This window comes from Passer domesticus, chromosome 3 (genome assembly GCF_036417665.1).
Source record: "Passer domesticus isolate bPasDom1 chromosome 3, bPasDom1.hap1, whole genome shotgun sequence".
Lineage (NCBI taxonomy): Eukaryota > Metazoa > Chordata > Aves > Passeriformes > Passeridae > Passer > Passer domesticus.
The window spans coordinates 20741038-20768208 of NC_087476.1; the positions used below are offsets into that span (position 1 = coordinate 20741038).

Genomic DNA, 27171 nt, shown 5'->3' on the forward strand with positions numbered 1-27171 from the left:
ATACTTAAAAATAAATCACTATATACATTCAAACGAATTCTCTCAATAGAGCAAAGCATAATTTTCAGACTGTCAGTGCTTGATTTCAGGTTTACATTGAGATGTTTTTGAAATTACTAGAAATACCAAGAAGGCAATAAAAACTAGCTACATGAAGATCTAGATACGAAATATGGAATGCCAAAACCGAAAATGTTTACTCTCTTTTGGTTCTTCTGTACTTACTAAAATGGGAAGGAAAGCATTTAACAGAAGCAGAGGTGCTGCATTAGATTTTACCAACCAGCTGAAGAATTGTGGTTTATGCTGATGTATGGCTGTGCTGTAAAAATCCCTACAACACTCACCAGAGTTGCTAGTGAAGATGAATTGTGTGACTGCTCTTCTGGGTAATATCCATTAAACAGTGTAACCACACTTCTTCTTACAGATTCTGATATACCCCTCACAAGTGGCACTTATATTCACCCACTGAGCCTCCTACTCACTCAGAATACACCTTTAGCTCACTGTCAAAAATATCTCTGGACTTAAAGGGATTTATTTTTGCTCAGAAGGTATTAAGAAACAATTGGGATTCCTTTGTTTTTATTACACAATTTTTGTTAGAAACCAATGTGGGGGAGAAAGATTAAAATACTAACCTTTGTCTCTTCTGTGAACAATTTAAAGTTTAAGAGCATCTTTCTCTCATGGCATTATTACAATAATAATAGCAACAATAGTAATAGTTAATTTTTAATTACTTCATTTGAACCTTCACTGACAAGGCAGTGTAATCCAGGACTAACAGCCATATTACAATTATTATTATTATTGTTAGTATTGTTATTGTTCCTATTGAGAGTTTGTCAAGGACTGCATTACCATGCCACAAAAAGGTTGGTGTTTTGTTTTTTTTTTTTTAACTGATGAAGGTAGTCATACATATATATATTATATAGACAGAAGAGTAGCAACAAGAATCAGGCTTTTATAGTCCTATGAAGTTTCTGGCCATGAGTCCTTGCTTAAGACTGGTGACACAGTTATGGAATTAATAGTATCTCTGTCCCATTTCTGGTCCCCCTGGAATGAGTCCTCCAGGTGTCAAGTCTCATGCCTAGTCCTGTGTCTGGATGTAAGCTCAGCCTTTAACCTACATTGTGACCAGAATCTAGGTGCCATTCCAGCTCTTACTGAAGTTATTCAGCTTTTAAACAAGTTGTGTGTGAAGGCTCCAGCTTCTCCATTTTGCTGTTCTTTAGCTATGTAGCATTTATCCAGTGAGACAGATAATTAGAGGAAAGCATTTTAAAGCCTCAGCCAATTTACATGTTTATCTGGTTGTCCATTGTCTTATGCTACCCTGTGCAGATAAGTCAGTGACTTCTTTTACTGAGAGATCAAGGCAAGTAATTTTAAGAAATTAATTATTTTTAGTGAACAGTTCCAAATGTTTTATGGCATTTCTCAGTGATTTTGCTTTCTCCTCCTCTCAGTATCCTCACTGCTTCTTACCTTTGGGCTTGAGTTCCTTTGGAGCTAGTCCAGCTCTGCTCCTTCCTGACTCCTTCCTCCTCTCCAGACCTCTCCCGCTTCCTCCGCAGTGCCTGTCCCTTCTAAGACCCAGCCTGGGAAACTCCACTTCCCACTTTTGTTCCTGGTACAGCTGGGACTGAACTTAGTGCAGATAGTGGTTATCCGTTCAAAAGCTTTTATTTTGTACCAAATGTCTCTGCTCCCAAACAGCTGGCCCAAGAGTACACTGAGAAGGTGATGGCCAAGCAGTATGCCTACTACACCCATTTGATATCAAAAGCTTTTGGCTGCTGCTTGGTGTCCATGGGAAAATTAACTGGAAGTGTTTATTGCACTCTGGTAGTCCAACTTATCAAAGCTGTAATTTGGGCAAGAGTCAACATCCCTCTTGGACTGCTTGCTTTTACCACCAATGAGTCTGCTATCACAACACAGATTTGACTGTTTGGTTGGGAAAATGCAATATTATTTCATTATTGCAACCATCTGATTTAAACAAAAGTGATAAATCATTGGTGTAGTTTTGAAAGAGTCAATTTTCAATTTTTTGGATTAATAAACACATCAATTTTACAATTTCACTATGTACTGCAGTCCCTTTACTCCATTCCAGGAAGGATTGGTGCTATTTTTTTGTAGGTTGTTTTAGGCTGTTTCTTAAAGTTAGCAAGAAACTGGTGCAAGTGGCATCTTTCAGCTGCCACTTAAGTCACAAGCTAAGGGACAGGAGGACAAACTTCAACTGATCTGGATGTTATAAGGCAATTTCCCAGCAAACTGGCACTGCAGTGCAGTGCTTAAAATCCCTTTCAGCAACAATATGAAAGTCTCAAGGGTGCCATTGCATTGCAAAAATGCTGGTAGAAGGATAAAGTTCCTCTGCATTTTTTTCTCTCTTTGTTCCTTGCGGCTTCTGGTAGCTTGTGGAAATTAACAGGCTGGAATTGAGAGTATTGCTCCTTATTCTGTTGATACAGAGAGATGTGTTCTTTCTTTCTTTCCCAAGTCACTTTGAAGAAATAAGAAAGGCATAAAAAGCCCACACTTTAGTGGGCTGGCTAGATTCAAATACCAGCCACTGTTGGCCTTTCATTGGTGTACAGCAGCTTTTGCAAGATTGTTTTGGGAGCCCCTCCAACACACAAATTTGCAATCTGCTGATACATATGCCATGGAGTTGAAAGTGTTTTTCGTTTATCAAGAACCTTTCAGAGCATCCTTATGCTTCCTGCACTGATTCAGGCTTTTGTCAGAGTTACCCCTTACATTTCATCACTCTTCAGCAGCTGAGATGAGGCATTGCTACTGCTAGATAGCAAATTTATTCTACAGATGAGCTTGCTGCATGGAGATAAGAAATATTTTACTACCTTCATAATTACAGTGTCAAAAAATTACTGTAAAAAAACTTGTCATTATATCTAACCCAGACTGAAATGTAAATACAAGGTTATGCTACTACTTATCTACTTGCACTTCAGTGTCACTAAAATGTTGTCTTAAATGAAGCATTTCCAAACCCTACCAGGGGCATGGCCTCCTTGGAGCCCAGAAGACAAAAACTCTATGGTGGTTATTAAACCTCCAGCTGCTTTAAGAGTTAAAAGTTGGCCTAATTTTTTTCTCAGACAAGAAAAATAAGATAGTGTGAAGATGTTTATATTTTAAGACCCTCTTCCTCATCTTCACTTTTCTTTCATTGCAAATGGGAACCATCTTTGTAGTTTTTTACAGAGTAAGTTAGAATTGTGGTGGTTTTGTGATGGAGACCATACCCACTGCAGGCAGAAATCTACACAAGAAAAAGTTGCTCTTTCTCCCTTTCTCTTATTTTTCTTAGAAGATTTGCATTCATTTGCTTTCCTGAATAAATGGTTCCAGACATGACTTAGCAGTTGTACTGTATCAGTAATATATAATTAAAGTTTTCCATTGAATGTTTTACATATGAATAAAACAATACTAATGAAGCCTTACAAAGCATTATCAAATACATTAATACTGAACCCTAAACTAAAGAGACATTTTAAAATTTTGTTTCAGATCCGAGAGGTTCTGAGACAACAAAGAAGTTTATAGCTACAAGGATGAGCATTTTCCCTGATGCAAAGGGATCTTTCACAATGAAATAAAATAGTTGCCAAAAATATGTTGAACATTTGTGAAATTCAAATAAGCAAGGAAAGCCTAAGCTTGTAAATTCTTATATTCTCTACGTACCTCATCTACAGAAATGATTGTATGTGAAAAGACTAATTCTATTAATTGAAAGGCAAGGTTGCAATGACCTGATATTGTAAAAATACATTGTACTTGCTTTATTATTATGAATTTTTACATTTTTATAGAAGTATTATCTGCAGTAAATTTGTGGTAAAGGAACGTTTTCAGTCAAAAGATGGTGGCTGTCCAGCATTCCCATCTGCAGCAGTGTTGCAAGCTCATGGGATCTCAATTGTGAGCAATAAAAATGTGCTTTAAAATTTCCAAGATGCTTACTAGCTCTTTTTCTAAGCTTTTCATCAATAAATCAATTGAAGTATAAGATGGTTACTTGAGCAAATGAGAAGGTAATGACTCAGTTTCACTGTATTCCTAAGAAAAAGATTTTTTTTTTCAATAATTAGCAGTTTATATCCAAAGGGTTTCTCACAAGCATGCTATTTCTTTCTAGTCTGGATAACTTTTGCTACCTGATACTTCTTTAGCCCTTGGTAGACATAGTGCTCTGTAAACAGAATTGGAAAATATCTTCTGCCTTCCCTATTAGCAGTGAGGGCCTTTCAGCCCCTTTGTTACCGCAAGTTATCAAATGGACAGAAAACTTTAGTTCACAAAGGCAAACATCACTGTTCCCTGCTTATACTTGTCATTTCTGACACACATTACCAAAAACACCCAGAAAGACTCTTTGATTTGTAGTTACACTTCTGCTTGAGCCAAAGTCCAAAATAATGCCCAAATTACTCTCTGGTTTGAAAACAAGACCCCAGACATGGCTCATGTAAAAAAATGAGCTTAAAAATATCAGTAATCTTTACATTAAATCTAATGATGGTAAAACCCCGTTTAAGGATGAGATGCTTTGCATTCTCTTTCATCTCTTGTATTTTCAACTCCAAAATTTCTCATGCTTTGTGTTTCAAAGAAAAGTAAGCAATTAAGTAATGTGTTAGCTTAAAGTAACATAAAAATATCAAATTGGTGCATGTTTTAGGGTTTAGTTCTTAGATGCATTGGTTGTATGAGTTACTACATATTCTTTGTCTTCAAAGAAAACTTTAAACAAATGACCCTCTAAAATTATATCTATATTTTCCTGCATCAGCAGGGGGTTCAGTATCAAGCAAAGAATGTACACAGGACTGAATGCTCTCTTTGATTTATAGGTTTGTTCAAAAGCTTTGATATAAAAGCTCTGTGGATGCATTCACTGAAATCTTGACAGGTTGAAAGAATAAGAAAGTTCAGGATGAAGAACTGGCCATGCATATGTCTGTGAGAAATCATTCTTAACAATCTTGTTGAATTTTCCTAGTTTTTGACCCAAAGATTAATAAGTAGAAGTCAAGGTAAAAGTGGCAGGATTCTCTGTTACAGGAAGGAACTGTGTGCTACTCAGGTAACGTAAATTAGCACACTCACTTTAAGGCATCATTATCAATAAAGTACTGAGAGACTTCAGGGAAACATCTGTGAAAGACATGCACACTCCCATCCCCAGCACTGCTGTGCCTCTTTTTTGGTCCTGTCTCCCGAAAGTAGAGTCTCCACTCCTGAGAAGCAGCCCACAGAAACTTTACACATATACCTGGGGCAAGAGAATAGCATTTCAGAACTGGATGCTAAGTAGCATGGTGAACCAAACAGCTCTTCAAGTACCTCAGTGTGAAGCCATGTAGAACTAGCCAAAGGGGATGTCAGTGTCCTAAATAGATGTGACCTACATTTTAGACCTTCGCAAGATTTAGATACATATGGCAGGGACCTCCCTTTGCTCTGGATTTGGAAATACAAACTTCTCATATGGCATGATTACACCTTTTTCTCTCTTTATTTTATTCTGAAGTCTTATTTTGAAGCAAAACCATCATCTTGCTGTATTATTTGGTCCTGTTCTGAATACTGAAGCATTGACAAAAGGCATCTTATCTTTATTTTCCCCTCATGCCTGAAATTGGTGATTGGTCTCAGCTACTTCCTATGCTGAGTGTCAGGACGAGTGGGGAAGCCCCACAAAATAAATCCAGTTTAAGTAACCCAGTTGATGCAATCCTATCAAAGTGAATCCAATTTATAATTTAAAACAATAAATAATTATATAAAAAATAATACAGATAAGAACATTTAAAAATTTAGTAGGGAATTACTAGTTTTGCTAACATTGTTCCTTGTGCTCCGAGCATGTCTCCAGCAGAGACAGGTAGGGACAGAGGTAAAAGAAAAGGCTTCCACAGGTGAGAGACATTCCTGCCAGTACGTGGGGAGCAGGAAAAGCTGTTATTGTCCTGCACCCCCTTTTCTGAGGGAGGCTGCAGAAAAAGCAGGGTTGGCTGTGGTTTGAATTGCAGCTGCCTGGGGCTGGGTTTTCTCACTCCTTTGCACAGAAACAGTCTGAGGAGAGTGTGAAATGCTGCCTATGAGACAAGAGGAGGGATGAGATGCTGCAGCCCAGGGGAAGCCAGGTGCTAAATGAGCCTCTGACCTCTTCTCCACCACCCTTTCAGCCTGTCAGCCCCACTTTCTCTACACTTAGGTGCATTTTCTGCAGTGATTTGACCTCAAATCTGTTATTTCAGCCTAGCAGAGAAGTCATGCAGTGACTGGGGGGCGTTTAGGTGAGGGGCTGGTTGCTGCCACCTGACAGAGGGGTCACACCCACCCTGTTCTCAAGTTTGCGGGTCTCTGCACTCAGTGTTGCAAGTGTGGGACAGGCTGAGCTCACCTAGATTGTCCTCCAGGTGAGCTCAGCTTGAAAGCTGTAGTTTCTGTATTTCTGAGCTTGCCTTGGGCTTCTTTCCCCACTGCTAGTAGACATAGGTCTGTGGGCACCACAGTTGGTTAATGCTGCTTTTATGATTTTCTACCCTTTGGGGTAGAACATTGCTATTAGGCATCAAATCCTTTGATATGTGTGTTTGATTTTTGTCACTTTGAGGCAAAAATCTGAGAAAGCTGAATTGTCTGTTTATCCTTTAATCCTGATAGCTCAGGTAAGCTGATGCCTTTTCTCTGTGAACCAACAGAGGAAAGCAGTGGGGAAATACACATTAATCAAGAATGTAGACCACCCTGGATAGATTAAAGTGGTGTTGAATCCTCCAGCATCATACAAGCTGAGCTGGTATCTACAGTGTTTATTGGGCTGAGAGAAGATCAGCTGCAATTCAGTGTTGAGTGCTGACAGGCAAGTCAAACTAACATTTAATTTCCAAGCGGTACGAGAGAAAGTATTTTACCGATTTCCGAATAGGAATTAACTTGTTTTGGTTTGATTTAATTTCATTTTGCTAAAGTAAAAGAGCCATACTTCTACTGTAAATCAAACTAAAGAGCTTGGCTGGGATTTAAATGCCTACATATCTACAATGAGTGTTTTTGGCTGTGTTTTTGGCAGTGGCTACACTGTTGTGTGCTGCTCTTAAGAGTAGAACAAGGCTATCATTGTTGCACATCCAGAGTTCTTGCCTGGAGGAGCCTGAAACCTGCTCTGGTTCAGTATTTTGGGAGGAATGGACATTAATGCGCATTTATTGTAAGATATTATATATATAAATATATATATACATATATAAGAACCCCACACACCCCTTAGGATGCCCTTACCTCAAGAGTGACTGGTTCCTGATCTTCCGTGGTTGTATTTGCCTTTGGGGTTGTGTGGTTAAGAAGACAACTCAGACTACTTTCATGCATGAGTTTCTGAGTTTTTCTGTAAATTCCTAAAGGGTGTTCAACTAATACTTGAGCATCATCCAGACCTCATGGTACTGATCCTCCTTCCAGCACTGTGAGCTGAGGGAATGCTATCCCAGCAAAATTAAGGCAGAAAAGACCGAGGTGGGCTTCAGATTTGCTAAGATATTGATGACAATTCAGTACTGGTGCACCCCCGGTTTAGCTCTGCACTGCATCTGGAGCACTTCGAGGTGCTCTCTGTAAATGGAAGTACAGATTTACAAGGCAGTTCTGTCCTTCAGGTAGCTCTGTCTACAAAGGATATATGTAATGAGCTAAACCTTCTGAGAACTGTAGGCAGGGGACAGATGTACAAATCCCAAAAAATGTAAAGAGTTTCTGTTGGTAAGGCTCCACCTCTTCCTGTAGTGAAGTGGCCCTATTTACAGGGAGAATTAATTTTTTGGAGCCCACATCTAGCCACTACCAAGTGGAATTTCTCTAGGCATTTCTTGAAAGAGACATTTGCAGTTTTTGAAAGAAAGAAAAGTATTTCCTAATGCAGCTCTGGGGTTCATGGATTAGTGCTTCAATCCCTAAATTAAAATAAGTTCCTTCACACTGTTTTCTCTTGAAAGTTCTTGAATTCCAGAAAAAAAAAATAAAAAATAAAAAAAAAAACAACAAAACCCCACAAACTAAAAAAGAATAAAATTCAGCCATTTCCATAATCTTCAAGTGCTTGCTCTAATATGCTGGCTTATGTGGCACCTACCTTTAGGTATCTCAAATTTCTTTAGACATGGTTTAGGAAGCCTAGCTGCTGGATATTCGAGGTCTTTGATTTGGACTGTCTGGACCATGAGCTGGAGTAGAAGTACTGCATTGCTTAACACTGTGGAATAAAGCCAAAGTGTGAATTCCTTGAATGATGTAAAAATAATGGCAGCTTATTTCCCAGCTGTCTGTGTGACGTAAGGCCTTGCTGTGTCCATGGGTCTGCCCTGTGGGGCACACTCATATGGGGTCAGGTCTGTGGGTCTGATGCATTTCAGATGCCTCAGATTCTTTGTGAATGTACCATACCTGCAGTTTTATCATGTGAATTTCTCTTCAAGAATTTCCAAACTGCAGTTAAACATCCTTCCCAAAAGATGTACCTTTATCCTTTATTTATTTATTTTTATTTCTTGGGTTGTATAGAGGACTCAGCATAGTACATGCTGCATTTTCTACTCACTTGACTTCTGATTTCCTGTATTGCTTTTCTGGTTACCCTATAATGCTATGCTGACTTTCCCAAATAAGATCAGATCTTTCTTTAGTCTGTTCCCATGTAAATAATATCCATCCTACCTGGTGAATGAATGACTAGATGATTCAATTATATTGTCTCTTTTTCCTGTATTTTGCATGTAAAGAGTAAAGGGACTGTTAATAAACATTCTCAGTCTATGACTGCAAAGTCGAATATATGAAAAAGCTTTTCCATAGTATGGTTGTTAACATGCGTCCTTGTGTTCCTTGTTACATGCAATATTTCTATGCTTAATTAAATTAAAAGCTTCTTGGAGTTATGGTCTTATTTTTGATTTATGTGCACACTGCAAGAACTTAAAACCTGTTCCCTTCTCTTATCTTTCTTTTTTTTTTTTTTTTTTTTTTTTTGGCGGGTGGGGGGGGTGTTCTTTTGCATTTTTGGCATACTTCCCCCACTGCTGTTCATTCCTCACCTTAGGGTTACTCCTCCTCTGATGCATGAGGAGAGACCCAAGTCAGCCCACGGCTGCTGCTCTGTGTGGTCTCTGCAGGGCTGTGCAAGGCTCAGACACGGGCACAGCTCAGGTCTGCTCTGGGCTCAGGGACAGCAGCCTGTGTTTGTGGGGACAGCCAGACCCTGCTCTGGGCTCAGGGACAGCAGCCTGTGTTTGTGGGGACAGCCAGACCCTGCTCTGGGCTCAGGGACAGCAGCCTGTGTTTGTGGGGACACCTCGGAGCCTGCTCTGGGCTCAGGGACAGCAGCCTGTGTTTGTGGGGACAGCCAGACCCTGCTCTGGGCTCAGGGACAGCAGCCTGTGTTTGTGGGGACACCTCGGAGCCTGCTCTGGGCTCAGGGACAGCAGCCTGTGTTTGTGGGGACAGCCAGACCCTGCTCTGGGCTCAGGGACAGCAGCCTGTGTTTGCGGAGAAGACAAAGGGCTGACGGCACACAGTGACACCCAGGACTCTGCGCGGTGCCGCGGTCCTTGTGCGATACTTCTAGGGCGCGGAGAGCATCCTGTGCTAGTTGCTCCCGGGCAGCTGCACAGCCCAAACCTCCCTCAATTCTCCTCCTTCGGCCTCTGCCATTCAGCGACAGCCAGGACAGCCCCAGGCCTGTGACCCACGTTCATCGTTGCCGTGGGCCGTGGCTGCGGTGGGGAGACCTCCCGGCTGGGCAGAAGTGCGAGGTCGCGGCTCACCGGGAACCGATTTGTGCCAGCACAGCGGCCCCGCACCGGCCCGGGCCGCTCCACACACCGCCCCACACACGGCCCCACACACCGCCCCACACACGGCCCCACGCACCGCCCCACGCACCGCCCCACACACCGCCCCACGCACCGCCCCACGCACCGCCCCACACACGGCCCCACACACGGCCCCACGCACCGCCCCACGCACGGCCCCACGCACCGCCCCACGCACCGCCCCACACACGGCCCCACGCACCGCCCCACGCACCGCCCCACACACCGCCCCACGCACCGCCCCACGCACCGCCCCACACACGGCCCCACACACGGCCCCACACACAGCGCCACACACGGCCCCACGCGAGCAGCGAGCGCCCTTCAGCGCCGGCCGCGCGGCGGGGGGCGGGGCGGGGCCGCCGGCGCGGCGCGGTGCTGCCCCCTGGCGGCGGGAGCGGGCCCGGCACCGCAGCCCCGACTCGGCCCGGCCGCTGCACGTTCCCCTGTCCCGGTGTAACCCCGGGCCCCGGCCGCTCCATCTTACCCCATCCCGGTGTAACCCCGGGCCCCGGCCGCTCCATCTTACCCCATCCCGGTGTAACCCCGGGCCCCGGCCGCTCCATCTTACCCCATCCCGGTGTAACCCCAGACCCGGCCGCTGCATGTTCCCCTGTCCCGGTGTAACCCCGGGCCCCGCCCTGCCCCACCCCGGGTGGAGCAGAATCGTGAGGGGAAAAGGTAAACCCCAGGTCTGAGATAAGAACAGTTTAATATTTGAAGCAAAATGAAGTATAATAATTATTCGGATCATAGTGATGATAATAATAACAAAACTAGTAATAACGATAATAATGATAATTGTAATGAAAAGGAGAGAGAGGAGTAAAGCCCGAGAGAAATAAGCGATTCCCAATGCAATTCCTCATCACCCACTGCCCGACGCCCGCCCCATACCCGAGCCGGTGTCGGCAGCTCCCAGTTAACTCCCTCCCTCCCGCTTTAGACCCTGAGGGTTGTTCCCTGCTCTGGAATATCGCCTTGGCAGTTCGGGTCAGCTCGCCTGGCTCTGCTTCCCGCTGGCTCCTTGTGCACCTGCTCTCTGGCAAAGCACGGGCCACTGCAAAGTCCTTGACTCGGGGTGAGCACTAGCAGCAGTAACTAAAACAATAGTGTTGCAACGTTATTCTCAAAAAAGCACTGTACCAGCAACTAGGAAGAAAATTAACTTTATCCCAGCCCAAACTGGGACATCCTAGTAGGAAAACCAGGGGATGGGGGTATGGGGAAAGGAAGGTGTGTGTTTAGTTATCTACATTTCTTTGAGCTTTTGGGTTTTTTAAAATAGATTGAACGAGTCTACAAAATTATTATAAGTTTCTGCTGTAAGTTTTGCTTTTTTTTTCCCCCCCTGAACTCACATTTCACGAAATAAAATAAGCCATTTTGAGCCCTAAGTCCATTTTAAGTGTTCATCCGCTGTTGGGATTTGATTTAGTTTTATTACATCAGTGTTACTGTAATTTAGAAAATGCTTCAACTGAACTAGGTGTAAGGGGTTTGTTTTTATATTTTTATTTATTTATATATTTTGCCTAGTACTCAGTTAATGGTGCTGTAAGTAGGAAAGCAGTACCTGAAGCATGATTTTGGATTATGGTATCTGAAGTGGATTATAAACTACATAATCTGTAAATAAATTTAAATATCATACATGGTCCATATAAGAGATCATGTGCAGCTCTATATTTTCCATTTTCTTTGTTTGCCATTTTTTGTTTGTCAATATTTATGAAGTCTCTGTTTATGAACATATAATTACATCTAAAAATGTAGAAGAGAAGTTATCACAGCATCATTTTCAAATCCTTTTTAAGCCATCTGTTTTCTAGGTGTTGACTTTGTTTTCTGATTACATATAGTAACCATACAATAGTGAAAAATTAACAGCAAAAGTGAAAATGTGATGCATGCAGTAAAAAAAATGCAGTTTAAATTATTTAGCACATATACTTTTAGAATAGATTTTGATAACAAAAGTGTTCCTGCAGGAATTAAGGTGGAAAAACAGGAATTTTATGGAAAGAAACTTGAATATACCAAAGGAAATTAATCCAAGCCTTATTTTCTAGATACATGCTTCAGATTGGGTAAAGTTTATTGTTTCCTTTGTATTGTAGACTCAGAAACTAATACTGCATTAGTTTTAGTATTAGTTTTAATGGGTCTCGGTTCCTGTTCTGCTTTGTAAGTAAACTATTTCCATTAGCATGAGTGGGCTACTTCCCTTTGCAGTGATTTAAAGAATTAAATTACCAGATTAAAATTAAATTTATCCACCAGTTTACATTCACAGGCTGAGTCTGAGATGTAAATATATCTTCCTTCCTTATAAGGAGGAAGCTACACATTATCCCATGCAAAGTAATCCAGTAAGAAATACATTATGAATGATTCATAAAGACCATGACCTTTTCCAAGACCAGCCATTTAAATATATTTATTTGGATATAAGGTAGCTGTAATCTTGAAAGTCATCTCTTTTATTCCATTGGATTTTTTTCTAATATTTCCTTTGTAACCACTCTTGGTGGCCTGAATAAAAATATTATTATTTTCAATGTTCTTTTCTTAGGTGCCTAAGCACGTAACTGCCAGATGTTGTGGTTTCTCTGGAGCAGACCAGCTGCAAACATACAATGACCTCAAAAGTCATGCTTTCAGTTCACTGTTTGTGAATACATGGCCCCAGTGTGCCTTTCAATGGTATTTTGTACTGTTTTATCTTTCAGCTTGTAATTACTTTCAGCATTGGATACTTTACTGCTACAGATCTAGTAACTTACTTGACAGAATACCTGGCACCTGATATGAATGCATGCAGTTATCCTGACGCCCAGAACTCACTGCTAGCTACAAGAGCCATGCAAAGTAAGAAGCCTGTGTGCTTGGAGGCTCAGGGCCCAGTCTGAGCTTTGTGAAGGCTTAAGCAGAGCTTAAGGTACTCAAAGGTCTTCCACCCTCACCATGCCCCAAAACCATTTAAGAACCCAAGCCAGTGGTTCTGAACCTTGTCTGTGTGTCATTGTATATCGAGGTATTTCCCCATGGATATTATCACCTTTGTTAGGATACTCCTAAGGCTGAGGAAAGGAAATTGATGTGGGGGAAGAGGAGGGTATAAACTGCTGTAGGAATAACTCCAGCCTCAGAAATAATTAAAAAAATATTAAATCCCTGAAAATTTAGTAACATTGTGTTTCTTTAGAAAGAAAAGTAAAACTGGGGACAGGGCCAGTGCATTGTATTTGCTTTTGGCAAACATGATATGGAACCTTTGTATTGCGATCAGAAAAATTTACTTTGCAAGAGTAAATTTTTGCTGCAGGGGAAGGGTGTGCACATAACAGATTTAGTGGAATATGTGTTTTCTATTTAAATACATAAATTAGAACTGAGTGCAAAGTGCTGTTTGAACATCAATAATTGCTTTGTGTCCAACTGCCAGCCAGGCTTGACTGCTCAGCAAACACCAAAGAGGGGCTGATTGCTGTCTTCATATCTGCTCTTTGTCCTTGACTGCTGCATGCAGTTTTGGCTGGAAAAACGTGGTTTTGCTGCAGGGTAACTGATTGACACAAACCATCCTAAGGTTCAGTCACTGTAGGGAAAAACCACTATGGGTTTTTCTCAAAAATTGAAGTATCTTGAGGATAAATGACATCTCTGGTGTGGTTGATATCACATGGTTTATGACATGATGCAGCTAAAGTGCTTTTTCTTCATCATAGCTTCATGTTGCACAGCTTATATGTTAGTTACCTTCCAGGGTCATATTATAGCTTTTTCTGACCAGAGGAGTAAAAGCTTCCAGCAAAGTTCTCAACAGTTGATAACTTCACTGTCATTGGAAGTGGAGCAAGGATATATGTCTCATTTTGGTTAGGCAGTTGGACTGTGACAGTCTAAATTTCAGGCAAAAACAAGTTGTTTCCAGTGCTATGGACATGGATGTTATTTATCCTCATGGCCAATACAAGGAACCTTTTCTCTTTGGTGTGCATGCCATAAACTTCAATGACAGATCCCTATATTTACTTCTCTTGTATTTTAATCAAGCCACACAGAAATTCACCACAGATCCATATTATAGAGGACTAAACCCATTAGTCACCCATTTCTTTTAAAAATAATAAATAGCAATCAAGTTTGGAGTTACTCAAATAAAGGCTGCAGCTAATATATAAATGATAAAAACCAAGCAGATATTTTTATTTTCCTTAAGCTGGTTAGAAAAAAAACCAGCAGAAGTGCGTAAACAACAGCAAAGGGAAAGAAGGATAGAGAGAGATCTGGAATAACTTCTGAAAGGTTGCATAGCCTGGAATGGGTCAGGCTGGGAGAGAAAGCCAGGAGAGATCTAAAAGCCACAAGTAATAGGAAAAAGGTGAGCAAGGAAACCTCTTCTCACACAGAGACAAAGAAACAAGGGAGCATCAGCTCAAACTTGCAGGTGGCAGGTTGGAGAGGTGCAAGGTGAGGCCTCTGCCGATGGTGAATAGATAAGTGGCAATACCTCTTGCTTCAGGATTCTTCAGGTGCCAGGCAGAAGTTTTAAAGCATTCCAGTGGGTGAATTCAGGGCAGGGTCAGTTAACACACGGGCTCTTAAACAGAAATGGCTGACCCCAGCTGTTGATGTCTTCTGGCTGCTCTAAAGATGCATGAGGGGTCCATAATATCTCCCTTGGGCTGGTGCAGGATATGTGGTGGAGCTGTACATGCCAGACAAGGGAGTGGGAGGCCTGGTGGGGTGTCTTTGGGCACTGGCATTGGGAACCTGATGTCCATGGGTATCCCAGCAAGGCATGAGGGCTTAGACAGGTCTAATGAGATGTGATAGGTGATCTTAGCTGGTGTCGTTCTCAGTGGATAGGTGAAATGCTTGTGTTGCTGCAGCATGGGAGGCAGGTAGAGGAGGAGAATGTAAACAGCCTTAAAATGAGGCAAGAACTGCCTTATGTTACATACCAAGCAAAGCTATTTAATTTTGTGTCTGAGCACTAAACTAGGAGAAACTGCAGGTTTTGATTTCCAGAATATCTCTTGGGTTGCCGGGATGTGTCAAACCTTTGAAACATTTTACTTAGGATTCACTGGCTTTGTAGGCTTGGGGCAGATTGTTTCCATTTCTCATGGTAATTTCAGCAAAATTCTGGGCCTATTCTAGGGGCTGTCACTGGTGGGTGCAGTCATCTCTGCTGGTGTGCAACTCAACCTGGCCAGAGCCCTTGGCTTTGCTGGTCCTGAGGAGCAGCTTCAGGGCACCATGTGGGAATGGGAACCCCATTTTTTTAGCAGTAAGCATGAGGCAAACCAGCACAAGGCTCTGACCTCTCTGCCAGAACTGCAGGACACACAGTGACAGGGTGGGAATGACCTCAGCAAGGCAGGAGACAGTGGCTCTGGTTCTCTGCAGCCTGCTGAAAGCCTTGCATGTGTTTTATGTTCAGCAGCTGAGGTAAATGTAGTCAAGTCCTGTGAACTGATCCTGGGGCTGGTCCTTCTATCAGGGACAGAAGCCAAACTTGTTCTCTAAACACCAGCCCTTCCTTGTGAGCTCATATGCCAGGAATCGGCCCTAATTTACTTCCCAGATCTTAGCACACAGCACTTTGGCTTGCACAAATGTTCCCAGAGCTGCACAAGGGCTTTGCTATGCTCTTTGCTATTCCCTGTCTTTCTGCTGGTTGTGTGGAGCAGGGCATGGATGTTTTTCATGCCATTGCCCTGCATCAACCATTGCCCTGTGCCCTGGAAGAGTAGAAATGCCTTGGAAGAGTAGAAATGCCCTGGAAGAGTAGAAGTTATGGATGAGTGGCACAAAAGAGCAGAGAGGTAATGCTGCTTCAGACTTGCCTTGCTGTTACCTATCTGTTGCAGTCAGCATATTACTCTTTATGGTGGCCAAATCAGAACTTTCCATTGCAAAACCAGGAATGCATCTGTCTTCGGTGTTTCTTTACAGCCAGTCTTTCTCCTTGTGAGCCTCAAATCTTCTCTTGCAGTTATTAATCTGTATTTACTGTGGATTTTGTGAAGTGCTGTCTGAGGACAGCATGGGCTGTGAACTGCCTTGGAGAGCCACGCATTTTTACTGTGGCAACATTTTCTGAAAAAAAGCTCATCACAGGCTGCAACTAGAGCCCAAAGATACTGGTACTGTTTTAATGCAGTTGAAATATATTGAAATGAGCAACTCCAATGATATAGGAGTTTAACTGATTCTTTGTTGATTCTGACTGATGCTTTATAAAGCGGTACATCACTTGCATAATGACCCTACTTTGCAGTCTGTGTCATGCTCCAAAATTTTTATAAAATGTCTTGTTGTAATCTTATACTATTTTTACAAGTAACCACTCCTGTATAGTATGCCAAACCACTGTGATATACACTTTTGCATAAAGACAGGATCTTAAACAGATACCAAATACAAAATGCCTGAAAGACAGAGATTTCAAATGTCTGTTTCTTTTTAAACACTTAAAATAAGCATAGCCTTAAAAAAATAAATATATACATATATATATATGTCCATCAAGTTTTACTAGAAAAGTGACTTGCTGATTTTGTCATAAATAGTCAGGCTGTATCCTGTACTCAAATAATATAATCTAACTCAAATGTTGTAGTTCCTTTTTGCTTACTTAACAGAATTAGACGGCATGTTTGCAGAGATAGAATCATAGAATTGTTTAAAGGCCTTTCAGATCATTGAGTTCAGCCATTAACCTAACACTGTCAAGTCCATCACTAAAGTATGTCCCTGGAGTCTAGCTTTGCCTCATTAAATTCCACCTAGGTTTTTAGTTTTTAGGATTTAGGGTAATTTAGTTGGTCCAAGTAGCTACTGCTACTAGACTTTGTAAATGTGTATACATATGTATAAATATATGTATCCCTTGCTAAGGTACCTGCTGCAGAATTCACCACTACTTCTTACCTATTTCTATGTGAGCTGTCTTCCCCCCACCTATTATCCAGTCAGTGAATGTATGATATTGTGTGGATTATGTGCTATTTTATTAAGCTTCAAATAAGGAAATTAGTTCTGAGTGGGATTTTCCATGGTAGATTTAACCTAGAGTATGAATAAATATACCTCATAGCCTGTTTTCTTCTGAGTTATGTTTGCTATATATGCTGAAAGATTTGTAAAATACAGTTTTCTATACGTTCCACTTATTCTTCCTTTATAGAGTACTATGTTATACCACACTAGAAGTGCTAGCTAGCTCGTGTCAAAGCAAGGCACAGCAGATGATAAGACCAGGCTATTTCATCAGAGCCTAGATGAAATCAAGCAATGAGTATACTTATTCTGAGCCCTCACTTAGCAAAAACTCTCATGGGCATTTAAAAAAAACCTCCAACAATGATAAAAAAACCCCAACTGACTGAGCAAATCTCATGGGAGTCAGACAGTCCCAGTTCCTTCATTCATTTTCTGAAGGGATACAGCCTTGTGCTAAAAGAGATGTCTCTCAAGGGAAAGGAGAAAAACTGCTATGTCATTTTGATTCCTGGGGCTGTTGGGTTTGATTTCTGCACTACCCTCTTCCTTCTCCTGTTTGGATTGTGAGCAGCAAACCCCACAAAACAAGTTCCAGCTGTGCTCTTCAAAGACAGTTCCTTTCTATTAAAGCTCAAATTGCTCTGTACCTCAAGGAGATGTGATAGAAGTAGGAAGTTATTTTGCAGCAGCTGTGATCTCCTGCCTAAATCCTAGAATTTACAAGATATACAATTATTTATCTGTGGGGTTCATTCTGTGAAACTGCTTTCCCACTAATACTGTGCACAAAGCAAGCATGCTGGAGAGCAGCCCAAATTCCTAGCAATTAAATAACAGCAGCATTCCCAGCTAAATGTAGAGGTATTCAGTTCCCTCTCCTGTTCAAAGGGGCTCAGTCATTGGTCTTCTGTTTTACCAGAAACTGGTCTGAGTGTCTTAGTTCATTCTTTTTCGTGAAGTCATTTGGAGTTTCTCCTTTTGCAAAAATAATTAAATCTTAATGGAGCAAGATAAAGGAAAAAAAAAAAAAGTTAAAGCTGGTTGTTGGGGGTATTTCTCTGAGGAAAGGATTGCCTGTGTTCTGAATGCTTAGTGCTCAATACTCACTGAAACAGTTACATATGCACTGTAAAAAGAAAAACTAATTTTTAACTATCCCATGCTGTGTATTTTTCCTTCTCTGGTAAAAAAAAATACCAAACAAAAGATAACCCAAGGGAAAAAACCCAACTATTGCACATTGAAGATAGAAGAGCTGTAGTAAGAGGAATCAAGAAGTTAATGAGCATTTACCTCAGTGACAGATGCTGGTTGCTTGACTCTAGCCAGCTATGGAAACAACTTAAAACCCATTTCCTTACCTCCTGTCAGTATCTGAAATGTTCCAGTGTATTTTGTGACAAAGAGCGTAGGCAGGCACGTATGGAAGAAAATTCCAGCTGGGGAAGTCCAGGAGATTGAAAGTGTGTGCCTAAGGGAACTGTACTTCAGGTCACATTGCTCACTCAATTATTTCCATAGCCAAGGCTATGCCCTTGTTCACTACAATGATCTCAGGATTCTCATTTTATGCAACTGTTTTCATGAGAAGATGCATTCCTAGTTCCCTAGTGGAGTTTTTCTGATTACAGTAGGTGATCAGAGGAGAAAGAGAGGACTGTTAAGTCTTGCAGCACCTGCACCCATAAATGTGTCCCATTTTGCCTCCTTATCTGTCAGTGAAACATACAACACTCAATAATATGTGACTATATAATATCACAGCTATGCAAAATATAGAGTTGCTTATTAGAGAAATTATTCTAAACATCTGCTTGAGCCATGTTCTCTGAGGGACACTAGAGCAGAGAGGCAGCAAGAATGACACAAGCGGGGTGGAGCTCTGACAAGCAATCTGGAAGCCAAACCAGGGAAGAGAAAAAACATCTCTTGTTATCCACAGGGCTGGCAGCAAGTGGCTGGGCTTGAGCACATTGGCCTTTGATAGTGCCTTTCTAATGTCCACGATCAAAGCTGTAGACAATAATAATCTGCCTCTTCAACTTGGACAATGACATTTCAGTCTAGACTTTGTAACAAACTGTGTTTTTTATGAATTTCAGTCTCTGCCAGATTCTTTTGTATTAATCATCTACTCTGCATCTTGCAGGGGTTGCTGGGAACATGTCTCTTCTCATCAGATACTCCCACATCAAATAGACTTGGGAGTACCATCATTCTATACTGTTTGTTATGATTAATGCTCTTCTGACCATTGCTTACGTGCTGGACTTTACTTTGCATCCCCATAAAATAACATCACTGAGGATCTTCTGAAAAATAGTAATTGTTTAGGCATTCAGGCTTATTTTTAAGAAAGCACTGTTCATAAAGGTGATTTGACCTCTCTCTCATTCCTGCCTAAGATTTCACATTTTCATCTGTGTATACGTCACTCAGCTGTTCTGTCAATAGACTGAGTGATTATGGTTGTTGTTCCATTTTTTTTTTTTTCTGATAACAGTTCCTTTTAAAAGTAAAACTGTGGACACACTGAATGAAAGGTACTAACTATTCCTTTCATTGTCCCTGCTCTCAAAGCGAACTTTTATCCAGTTAGGAACTTCACACATTGCCTTCTGCCCTGCTGCATGGAGGCTCATTGTCCCACTGGCTTGCAGATGTCCTTCCAATCCCATTTCCTCTAAGAGATGTCACAAGAATGATTTAATGGGAATTGATCTGTTCAGAGGGAATGAATGAAATGTTTTATAGGCTGGCTACTGTCTTGTTAGTGAGAACATTCTTAAAACAGAATGTGATGACAGCTCAGATAGTCAAGAAAAAGCTCAAATTCAACTGTTTGAAATGCCTCAAGCATTCAAAAAAAAAAAACAACCCACACCAAAACAAGGAGTTTCTGAAAGAATATTTTTGGAAATTAAAATTAACTTTTCCCTTTGAAAATGAGCTAAGTATTGTAAACTCTGCAATTTTCCAGCAAATTCTGCTGTACTTTTGTGAGTTCTGTCAAGACTTGGCAAATGAAGATAACCTGAAATGTGATATATTATTTTTAGCTTTTACAAAAATAGATTGCTTGAAATTTGGAATGCTATGTTAACAAAATAGTCTTCAACTTTACAGAAACACTTTAATGGAATACAGAAACAGGAGTTATTTCCTTATTTTATTTCATAATGGAGATAAATTAAGAAACTAATTAGAATGTGGCTAACTTGGCCACAGTTTGGGAGTTTTTGAAGAACAAAGCCTTTTTTCACTTATTTAAAAAACTGACATAAAATATAGGAGGTTATTGCAAACAGAAGTGCTCTGAGGTAATGAATTAAAACAAACTAGTCTTAATTTGCTCCTTTATTTTAATTGTATTTCAAAATTCATATTCTACTTCAAGCAGAGATGGTCTTTACAATTTTATACTCTCTGAGAATGCAGAAAAAAACATAAATTGGAATTTGTACAGTGAACTGTCAGTAAAATTTAGCTTTGTTCAGAGATCTGGAATAAGAATTATATGTAAGTCACATTAAGGCCTCTGTGGAGGATGAGATTGTACAACTCTAAGATAATACATAATTGATTTTATCTTGGAAGTGTATGCTATTGCTCTTCTTTGTATCAGATGAATGAATCTGACAGACAAAATACTGCATTTAAAACACAAAAGGCAATCATTATCCTTTGATTTCCTCCCTGTCCTTATGATACAATCTGAGTTCTTTCTCCTTATTTTCTCCTACCAGAGCTCAAGTTAGGTTGCCTCATTTTCTCCCATTGAATTGATAGTTATTTAGGAGGTGTAGTAGCAATTGTATTACCATCAGCATTTCACCTTGAGAAACCCATCTGGAAGTGTGCATGCTCTGAAGCAATTTCTTGGATCTCTTTGCATAATAATTACGCTAATTATGATTGTATTCAGCAGAAAATGGCAAAATGGTAATAAAGGTGTGCATACCCTGTTGAGGAGAAGTGCACAGGAGAAACACAGTGAGCACAGCAGCCTTGACTCTTCAGGGCACTCCCTGTTTCTTCAGCCCACTCTCCCTTTTTGTGAGGTGGCTGAGCACTGCTTGTTGTCTTGGCAAAAGGAACACAGTTCTCTGTGAAAGCTGTGACCCTGCCTTGGGTGATGGAAGCCTTCCAAGCTTTTCCAGGTTGTCAGTTCTGAGTAATCCCCCCTACAAAAGCTATGGAGGAAATAGCTGAGGCTGCTTCTGAACCACTAGTGTGAATCCTGGAGAGCTGAGAAGACTTCAGAAACTTTAAAAAGTGCTATAATATAGTTCAAATGTCAAGGGTAGAAAATGGGACCTAGAACACATACACAGCCCCCTCTTACATGAATCTGGATTCTGCTGTAATACTGGAACAGTTACCCTGGAAGACTCAACAGAAAGGATAGGTTAACAAACATAAATAATGCCAGTCAATATGGTTTGACAGCAAGGAAGACTTATCAAATAAATCCGTTATGTTTCTTTGACAGGACTATGGATTGGTTGATGGAAACAACTGTGTGGATACAGAAGCAATTTCATTTCTCTGAAGTATTTGGCTTGGTATCACAGGGTATTTTGATTAAAACCTACAACTGTGTTAGAAGGAATAAACAACTGTCTCACTTTCAGGTTTGACTACGTCTTTTCCTGGGGGGGAACTGCAGAGACTGGTTATTGACTGAAAGCTGCTCAGTACTTTGGCAGTGGTCTAAATGAAAACATGGCTGCTAAAGCATGCAGAAGGCACATAGATGCTACAAAATTATGCAGATTCTTCTCTAAATGGTTTCTGTTCATTATTTTGCTTTGTTAATTCAAGTGCAATATAATGAATTGAGAATGAAGACTGAAGGCATAGGAGCAAGGAGTATGAGGCAGAAGCTGAGACGAAGCTTTGTCCCTGATGGGAGGGTGACAGTCCAAGTGCTGCAGGGTGCTGGTGGCAGTCCCAGCAGACATGGGGGTGCTGGGGGGGTCCTGGGGGGCAGCCCACAGCAGCTGAGGCTCAGAGCTCTGTGAGGGGCATGCCAGCAGGGATGTCTGTTACTGGGGAAGGGACAGTGGGGAGGTCCCCAGACCACTGAACACAAATCTAGAGCAGAGTAAAAGGATCTGATAGGAGCACACTTTCCTACCTTGCAGGCAAAAACACAGCAAGAACCTATGGCTGAAAATTACCATCAGTTTTGGTGAGGGACTTGGTGATTTAGTCTCAGCTCTCTATGTAGAGCTTGAAATATGAACATCAGCCTAGGTAGAAGTGGATGATACAGAAGGATGAAGCAGATAATAAGCCTGAGGTCAGGGACCACATTTGCTACTCCTTGCTTCCAACCTCTCAGTACCTGTGACTTTTACAGCAATTACAGGGTTTTCTTTCCAAATGTGTGTTTTATCTCTCCAAATATGTCTTTGCAGGTGAGGTGTATGTCATTTCTCAGAGTGACAGTGCTATTACTGTGCCTTCCAACTTAGGGAGAATTTTAAAATAGAAGTAAACTGGGCCACTTGTCTTAATAAGATAATAGGAAGTCCAGTCCAAAGCCTCTTGAAATCACTGGTAATTCATTTCTATTTCAAAGGTTTCAGAAGAACCCAGCAAAATATGGAACAGAGTATGCCCAAATCTACTGACTAAAACAAGATGCATACTATTACTTGCATTTGAGATGCAACATGTGAAAGCATACTCTAAATTTCTAGTAGCACACTTACAAATGTAAATATTCATATGAATGCTTTTTAAAACAGCAATGATACTTGACAGTGGAGGCTGAGAACAAAATTTTTTAAAAATCTACATTCATATATTTATGTGTGTAGGCTAGATAAATGTGTGTAAATATGCTTATAAATATTATAATAAAAATCTTTCATGCCTATTATCATACAGTATAAAAGAAGCAAAATGCAAAACTGATGGTAAGTGTAGTATTTAAACCAGCAGAAATAAGCAATTTGTTTTCAAAATTCAGAATATATATGTCCTAGATAAGGTGTATATTTGGAAAATAGAGTCAAGCTCACTATGGTGCAACAATTTTCAATTTTTTGAGCCACAGAGTACACTGCTGTGGATCCTGTGTAGTCAGCCTTTGCAGTCAATGGAGAGAACAGGCATTCAGAGATGGCTCATCTGTCTGCCATAGAAACCCATCTGGATGTCTCTCTCAGGGTGCTTGCTTCTCTCTGTTGCCTATGGAGAGCAAGTGTGAGTCATGTGAATCCCATCCACTGTATGTACAGCACCTTCATGGCTGTGGTGGTTTGGCTTTTTGGTACTCCCAGCCTCTGTGGCAGCTCTCTGTGGCATTGGGGGTCCCTGCTGTCTGACCAACAGGCTCCTTCCTGCCACAGCCCTCTCTGGTCCCCAGGCTCCTGCTGCTGTGTGACGAGCTCACCACCGCAGTTCTGGGCCCAGAGCTGCTGAGCCATGCTGGTTGTCTGCTTCCAGGTTTTCCTTGGGGCCACAGTCACTCGCTTCCAAACAGTCTGTTAATTGTGCATCAGGGATCTAACAGCATCATCATCAGTGGGGGAGTTATGGGTTATATCCTGGCAGTTCTCAGAGATCAAATGTACCCAGGCAGTACTGTGAGAGAGCTGCCTGTTTTCCCTTTCTCTAGCAAAAATCACAGATCTGTTGGAGGCTAACAGGTCTTCAGCAAAGGATTCTACTTACGGAGATGTCAGTGGTCATCTGAGAGGCTGCAGAACAAGCAGAGATGTGAGCATAGAGAGTGAAATGAGACTGGTGGAAATGAGGCAGCTTTTTGTTGGATGTCATGCAGACTGAAATGTAAGAATTCATGTTCAGGCATAAAGCACTGCCAGTTTTTTGATTTCCATGTCATTATGCATGCACATTTTACAGTTTTTCAGGGAAGAAATAAATTGTTCAGATAGAGATACACAGCTGCAATGAGCTAATGAAGAGCGGAGCAGTTCTCTGAGATAAAGGAGTTTCATGTAGGGTTTCAGTGCACTACTGGGAGCCTCCTCTCTGCAAGATGACTCCAGAGCTCTCTGCATCAGGCATTGCTGTGGACTGCAGTTACTCTAGTGGAGGCATCCTGCTGTCCTGATCTCTTCTCATAACCACCCCTCTAGAGCTGAACAGATCTTGATCTTGCAGAACTCCCTGACTTATGTCCAAACCCTTGCTTGCTGTGGCCTGACCTTTACCAGCACTCGAAGACTCCTGTGGATATAGAGGCTAAGGCTGAGGTCTCTCTGGAGGGCTGAGCTCGGGGGTGCTGTTCCTTTTTCCCTCCAGAGCTGTGTCAAGACTCTGTCTCATAACAGCTTGTGCACAATCCCTTTGCATTTCCCCCATGCTGCCATTTCATTCTGCAGAGGCTGTTACAGTTTCAGTCAGGGACAGGCAGGCTTCTGGCAAAGCCCTTAATACATGAATCAGACTTCATTCTTAGGGAAAATAGAAAAGAGAAGCACATGCAAACTACCCCTCATATATCAGTATCTCCTCTCCTTGAAGCAAGACAAACAATTCAAGGTAGCAATAAAAACCATAAACAAGTGTATAAGCTTGCAAAGTGTTCATGAAATAAAATAGAAATGTTTGAGTTCCCCAAGGCAGATCCCCAAACTGTCATATTTAATGTCTATTATTAGATCAGTATGTTAGTTTACAAGCATCTAGGGAGAGGTGAGCTGGGTGGAACAATATCATGTCTTGTAAACACATATCAAATGGTATGAATACTAAGAACACATAGAATATACAGGATGTGCTCTACAAAGTCTATATATGCTGTCAGAATAATCAATATTTATTTCACTTTCATTTTTTAATGTTTTGCATTGATATTATGATTTTTTCAGTTAAATAAATACCTTGATATGCTCTGGATATTAAAAAACATGCCTTGAAAATACACAGGGTTCTTTTGTCAGTTTATTGTCAGTATATTGCATGGTGAGTTGCTCTTTCCAAACTTTATAGCAACTTTTGTCCACTTCATGTACATTTCATAGAATCAAGAATCATGGAACATGCTGAGTTGGAAGGGATCCTTCAGGATATTTGAGTCTAAATCCAAGCCATGCATAGGACAACCCAAGAGTTACACCATGTGCTGTTCCTGAGTCTTGTCCAAATGCTTTTTGAACTCTGTCAGCCTTGGTGCTGTGACCGCTTCCCTGGGGAGCCTGTTCCAGTGCCCAAACATCCTCTGGGTGTGAAAGATATTCAACCTAAACCTCCCCTGACTCACCTTCATGCTGTTTCCTTGAGTCCTGTCACCACTGACCACAGGAAACAGATCAGAGTCTGCCCCTCCTCTTCCCTCACAAGGAACTTGTAACTGCAGTGAGGTCTCCCTTTGGTCTCCCCTTCTCCAGACTGAACAGACCAAGTGACTTCAGCAGCTCCTCATACAGGTTCCACTCAAGGCACTTCACCATTCTTGTGGCTCTCCTTTAGCTTAGTATCTTGTATTGTGGCCCCCAAAACTGCACACACTTTTCAAAGTGAGACAGCCCCAGTACAGAGCAGAGTGGGACAATCCCCTCCCTTGTTTGCCTGATGATGTTCTTCCTGAGGCACCCCAGGTACAGTTCTCTCTCTCTCTCTCTTTTTTTTTTTTTTTTAATTTTTTTTTTTTTTTATGAAGCATTTTTTTTTATTTTTTGTCATGGACATTTCTGTAACCCTCCCCAATATATTTATGTAAATACTTTTTCCTTTGTGTGCTTGCATGCCTTTCTGTAAAAATGTTTATATTATGGAGTAAATCTCATACTTACAGTTAATTAAGAAATTATGTCAACAGAGGCAGAAAGTTGTCACCAAACAAGGGTCTCCTGCAGTCAGAGTGCCACAGCTAATGTTAAGGCATTTATTAAAAATAAATGTAAAAGCAAAGCAGACACACTCTGAATGTGAGGCAGTGCTCCCTTCAGTGACCCCTACATTTCCTGCATGAGGGGATTATTTGTGCTGATGCCCCCCCTGCCTTTCCCAGCACATTACTGCAACGTGTTCTAAAGAGCTGCATTGTACATGCAGCTCATGAATGAATCCCCACATTTCAGTCACCCCCTCACTCCCTGGGTCCAAATGTGAGCTGCTCTCCATCTGGAGTAAGGAATGGAATATCTTTCCTATCTAGATGACAGCTGTGAAATATGTCCTTCTGTCTTTCCAGTTTAGTCTGCAATCTTCCTTTGAATTTTGGGATCCACTCCAATTTTGCAGCACTTTAGATGTTGCAATGATGGCTGATCAGTGACAGCTGCTATAGGAAGTCCTAATACAGATGAATCATTTTTCTCCATTCACTCCAGTTTCTTGTGTTTTCTTGCTTTTATTGAACCTTCATTTTCAGACAGTGTGTGCCATCTTTTCCTTTTCCCAGGGATATATGAGCTTCCATGACGGATCAGATTAGAGAGCCTACCAATGTAATACCCTGCCTAAAACAGGTTCTTCAAAAGAAAGCAAAACTCCCATTTGTCAGACTTGTAATTAAATATGCCTTTGTGGGCAAATTTTCTGAAACTACTACCAGGTCTATTGAATTTTACATAAAGAGAATATAATTTTTTTATAAAGAAGACATACATTTTATATAAAGAGGATACAAATTTGTGGGCCGATGCTGCACATTCTTTATATTTTACAATGAAGTAGCAACAAAAATACTAATTCAGAGAAACATGTAGTGTTTCTTTTCAAAATGGTTTTGTTTTCTGCCTTTGTAAACCAATAAATTAAGTTCCACCATACAGCTGTATTTCTTCAGTTCATCTTTGACTTCTGAAAATTAGAAATCATCTTTCCTTTTCATTTTTAAGGGAACTAGGCTGATTGAGCAGCTTCAATACGTGTAGATGCTTTAGCTTCTGACAGCATCACTTTGCTATGAGCAGTTTCAGAAAAAAAAATCCTTCTTTTTGTTAGAAAATATAACTGGTGCCAAGCATGTGCTACATATACCTCTTTCTGCTGTCTGCTTACCTTCAGATAAGATAAAAGATTGGAAAGAGCCCAGCTGAGAACTACTGTGCACGAAAAATTGATCTAATCAGAAAACCTGCCAAGAAACCAGGAGTCACCCCTGTTGCCTCCACCTGTCTGCAAATGATGTTTTATCTTCTGCTTTCATTCTCTTCAGTCTTCCCCATAGCCATCTTCCATTGACTGCATTTTGTTACTAGATTTAACTCTTTGTTGCCAAAAGATCATTTCTCTCCTG

General features: G+C 41.1%; 1 protein-coding gene and 2 long non-coding RNA genes across 14 annotated transcripts in view; 2 read left to right on the forward strand and 1 right to left on the reverse strand.

The window, feature by feature from the left end:
- Positions 1-27171, forward strand: part of DLGAP2 (DLG associated protein 2) — a 459301-nt gene that overhangs the window by 27408 nt on the left and 404722 nt on the right. The window lies entirely within an intron of this gene.
- LOC135296128 (uncharacterized) lies at positions 877-9078 on the reverse strand. Its single transcript, XR_010358169.1, has 2 exons — positions 8195-9078; positions 877-2862 (listed from the first exon to the last, which is right to left on the reverse strand). It is a non-coding gene; the product is annotated as an uncharacterized LOC135296128 (long non-coding RNA).
- Positions 10561-21577, forward strand: LOC135296129 (uncharacterized). Its single transcript, XR_010358170.1, has 3 exons — positions 10561-10610; positions 12662-12800; positions 21439-21577. It is a non-coding gene; the product is annotated as an uncharacterized LOC135296129 (long non-coding RNA).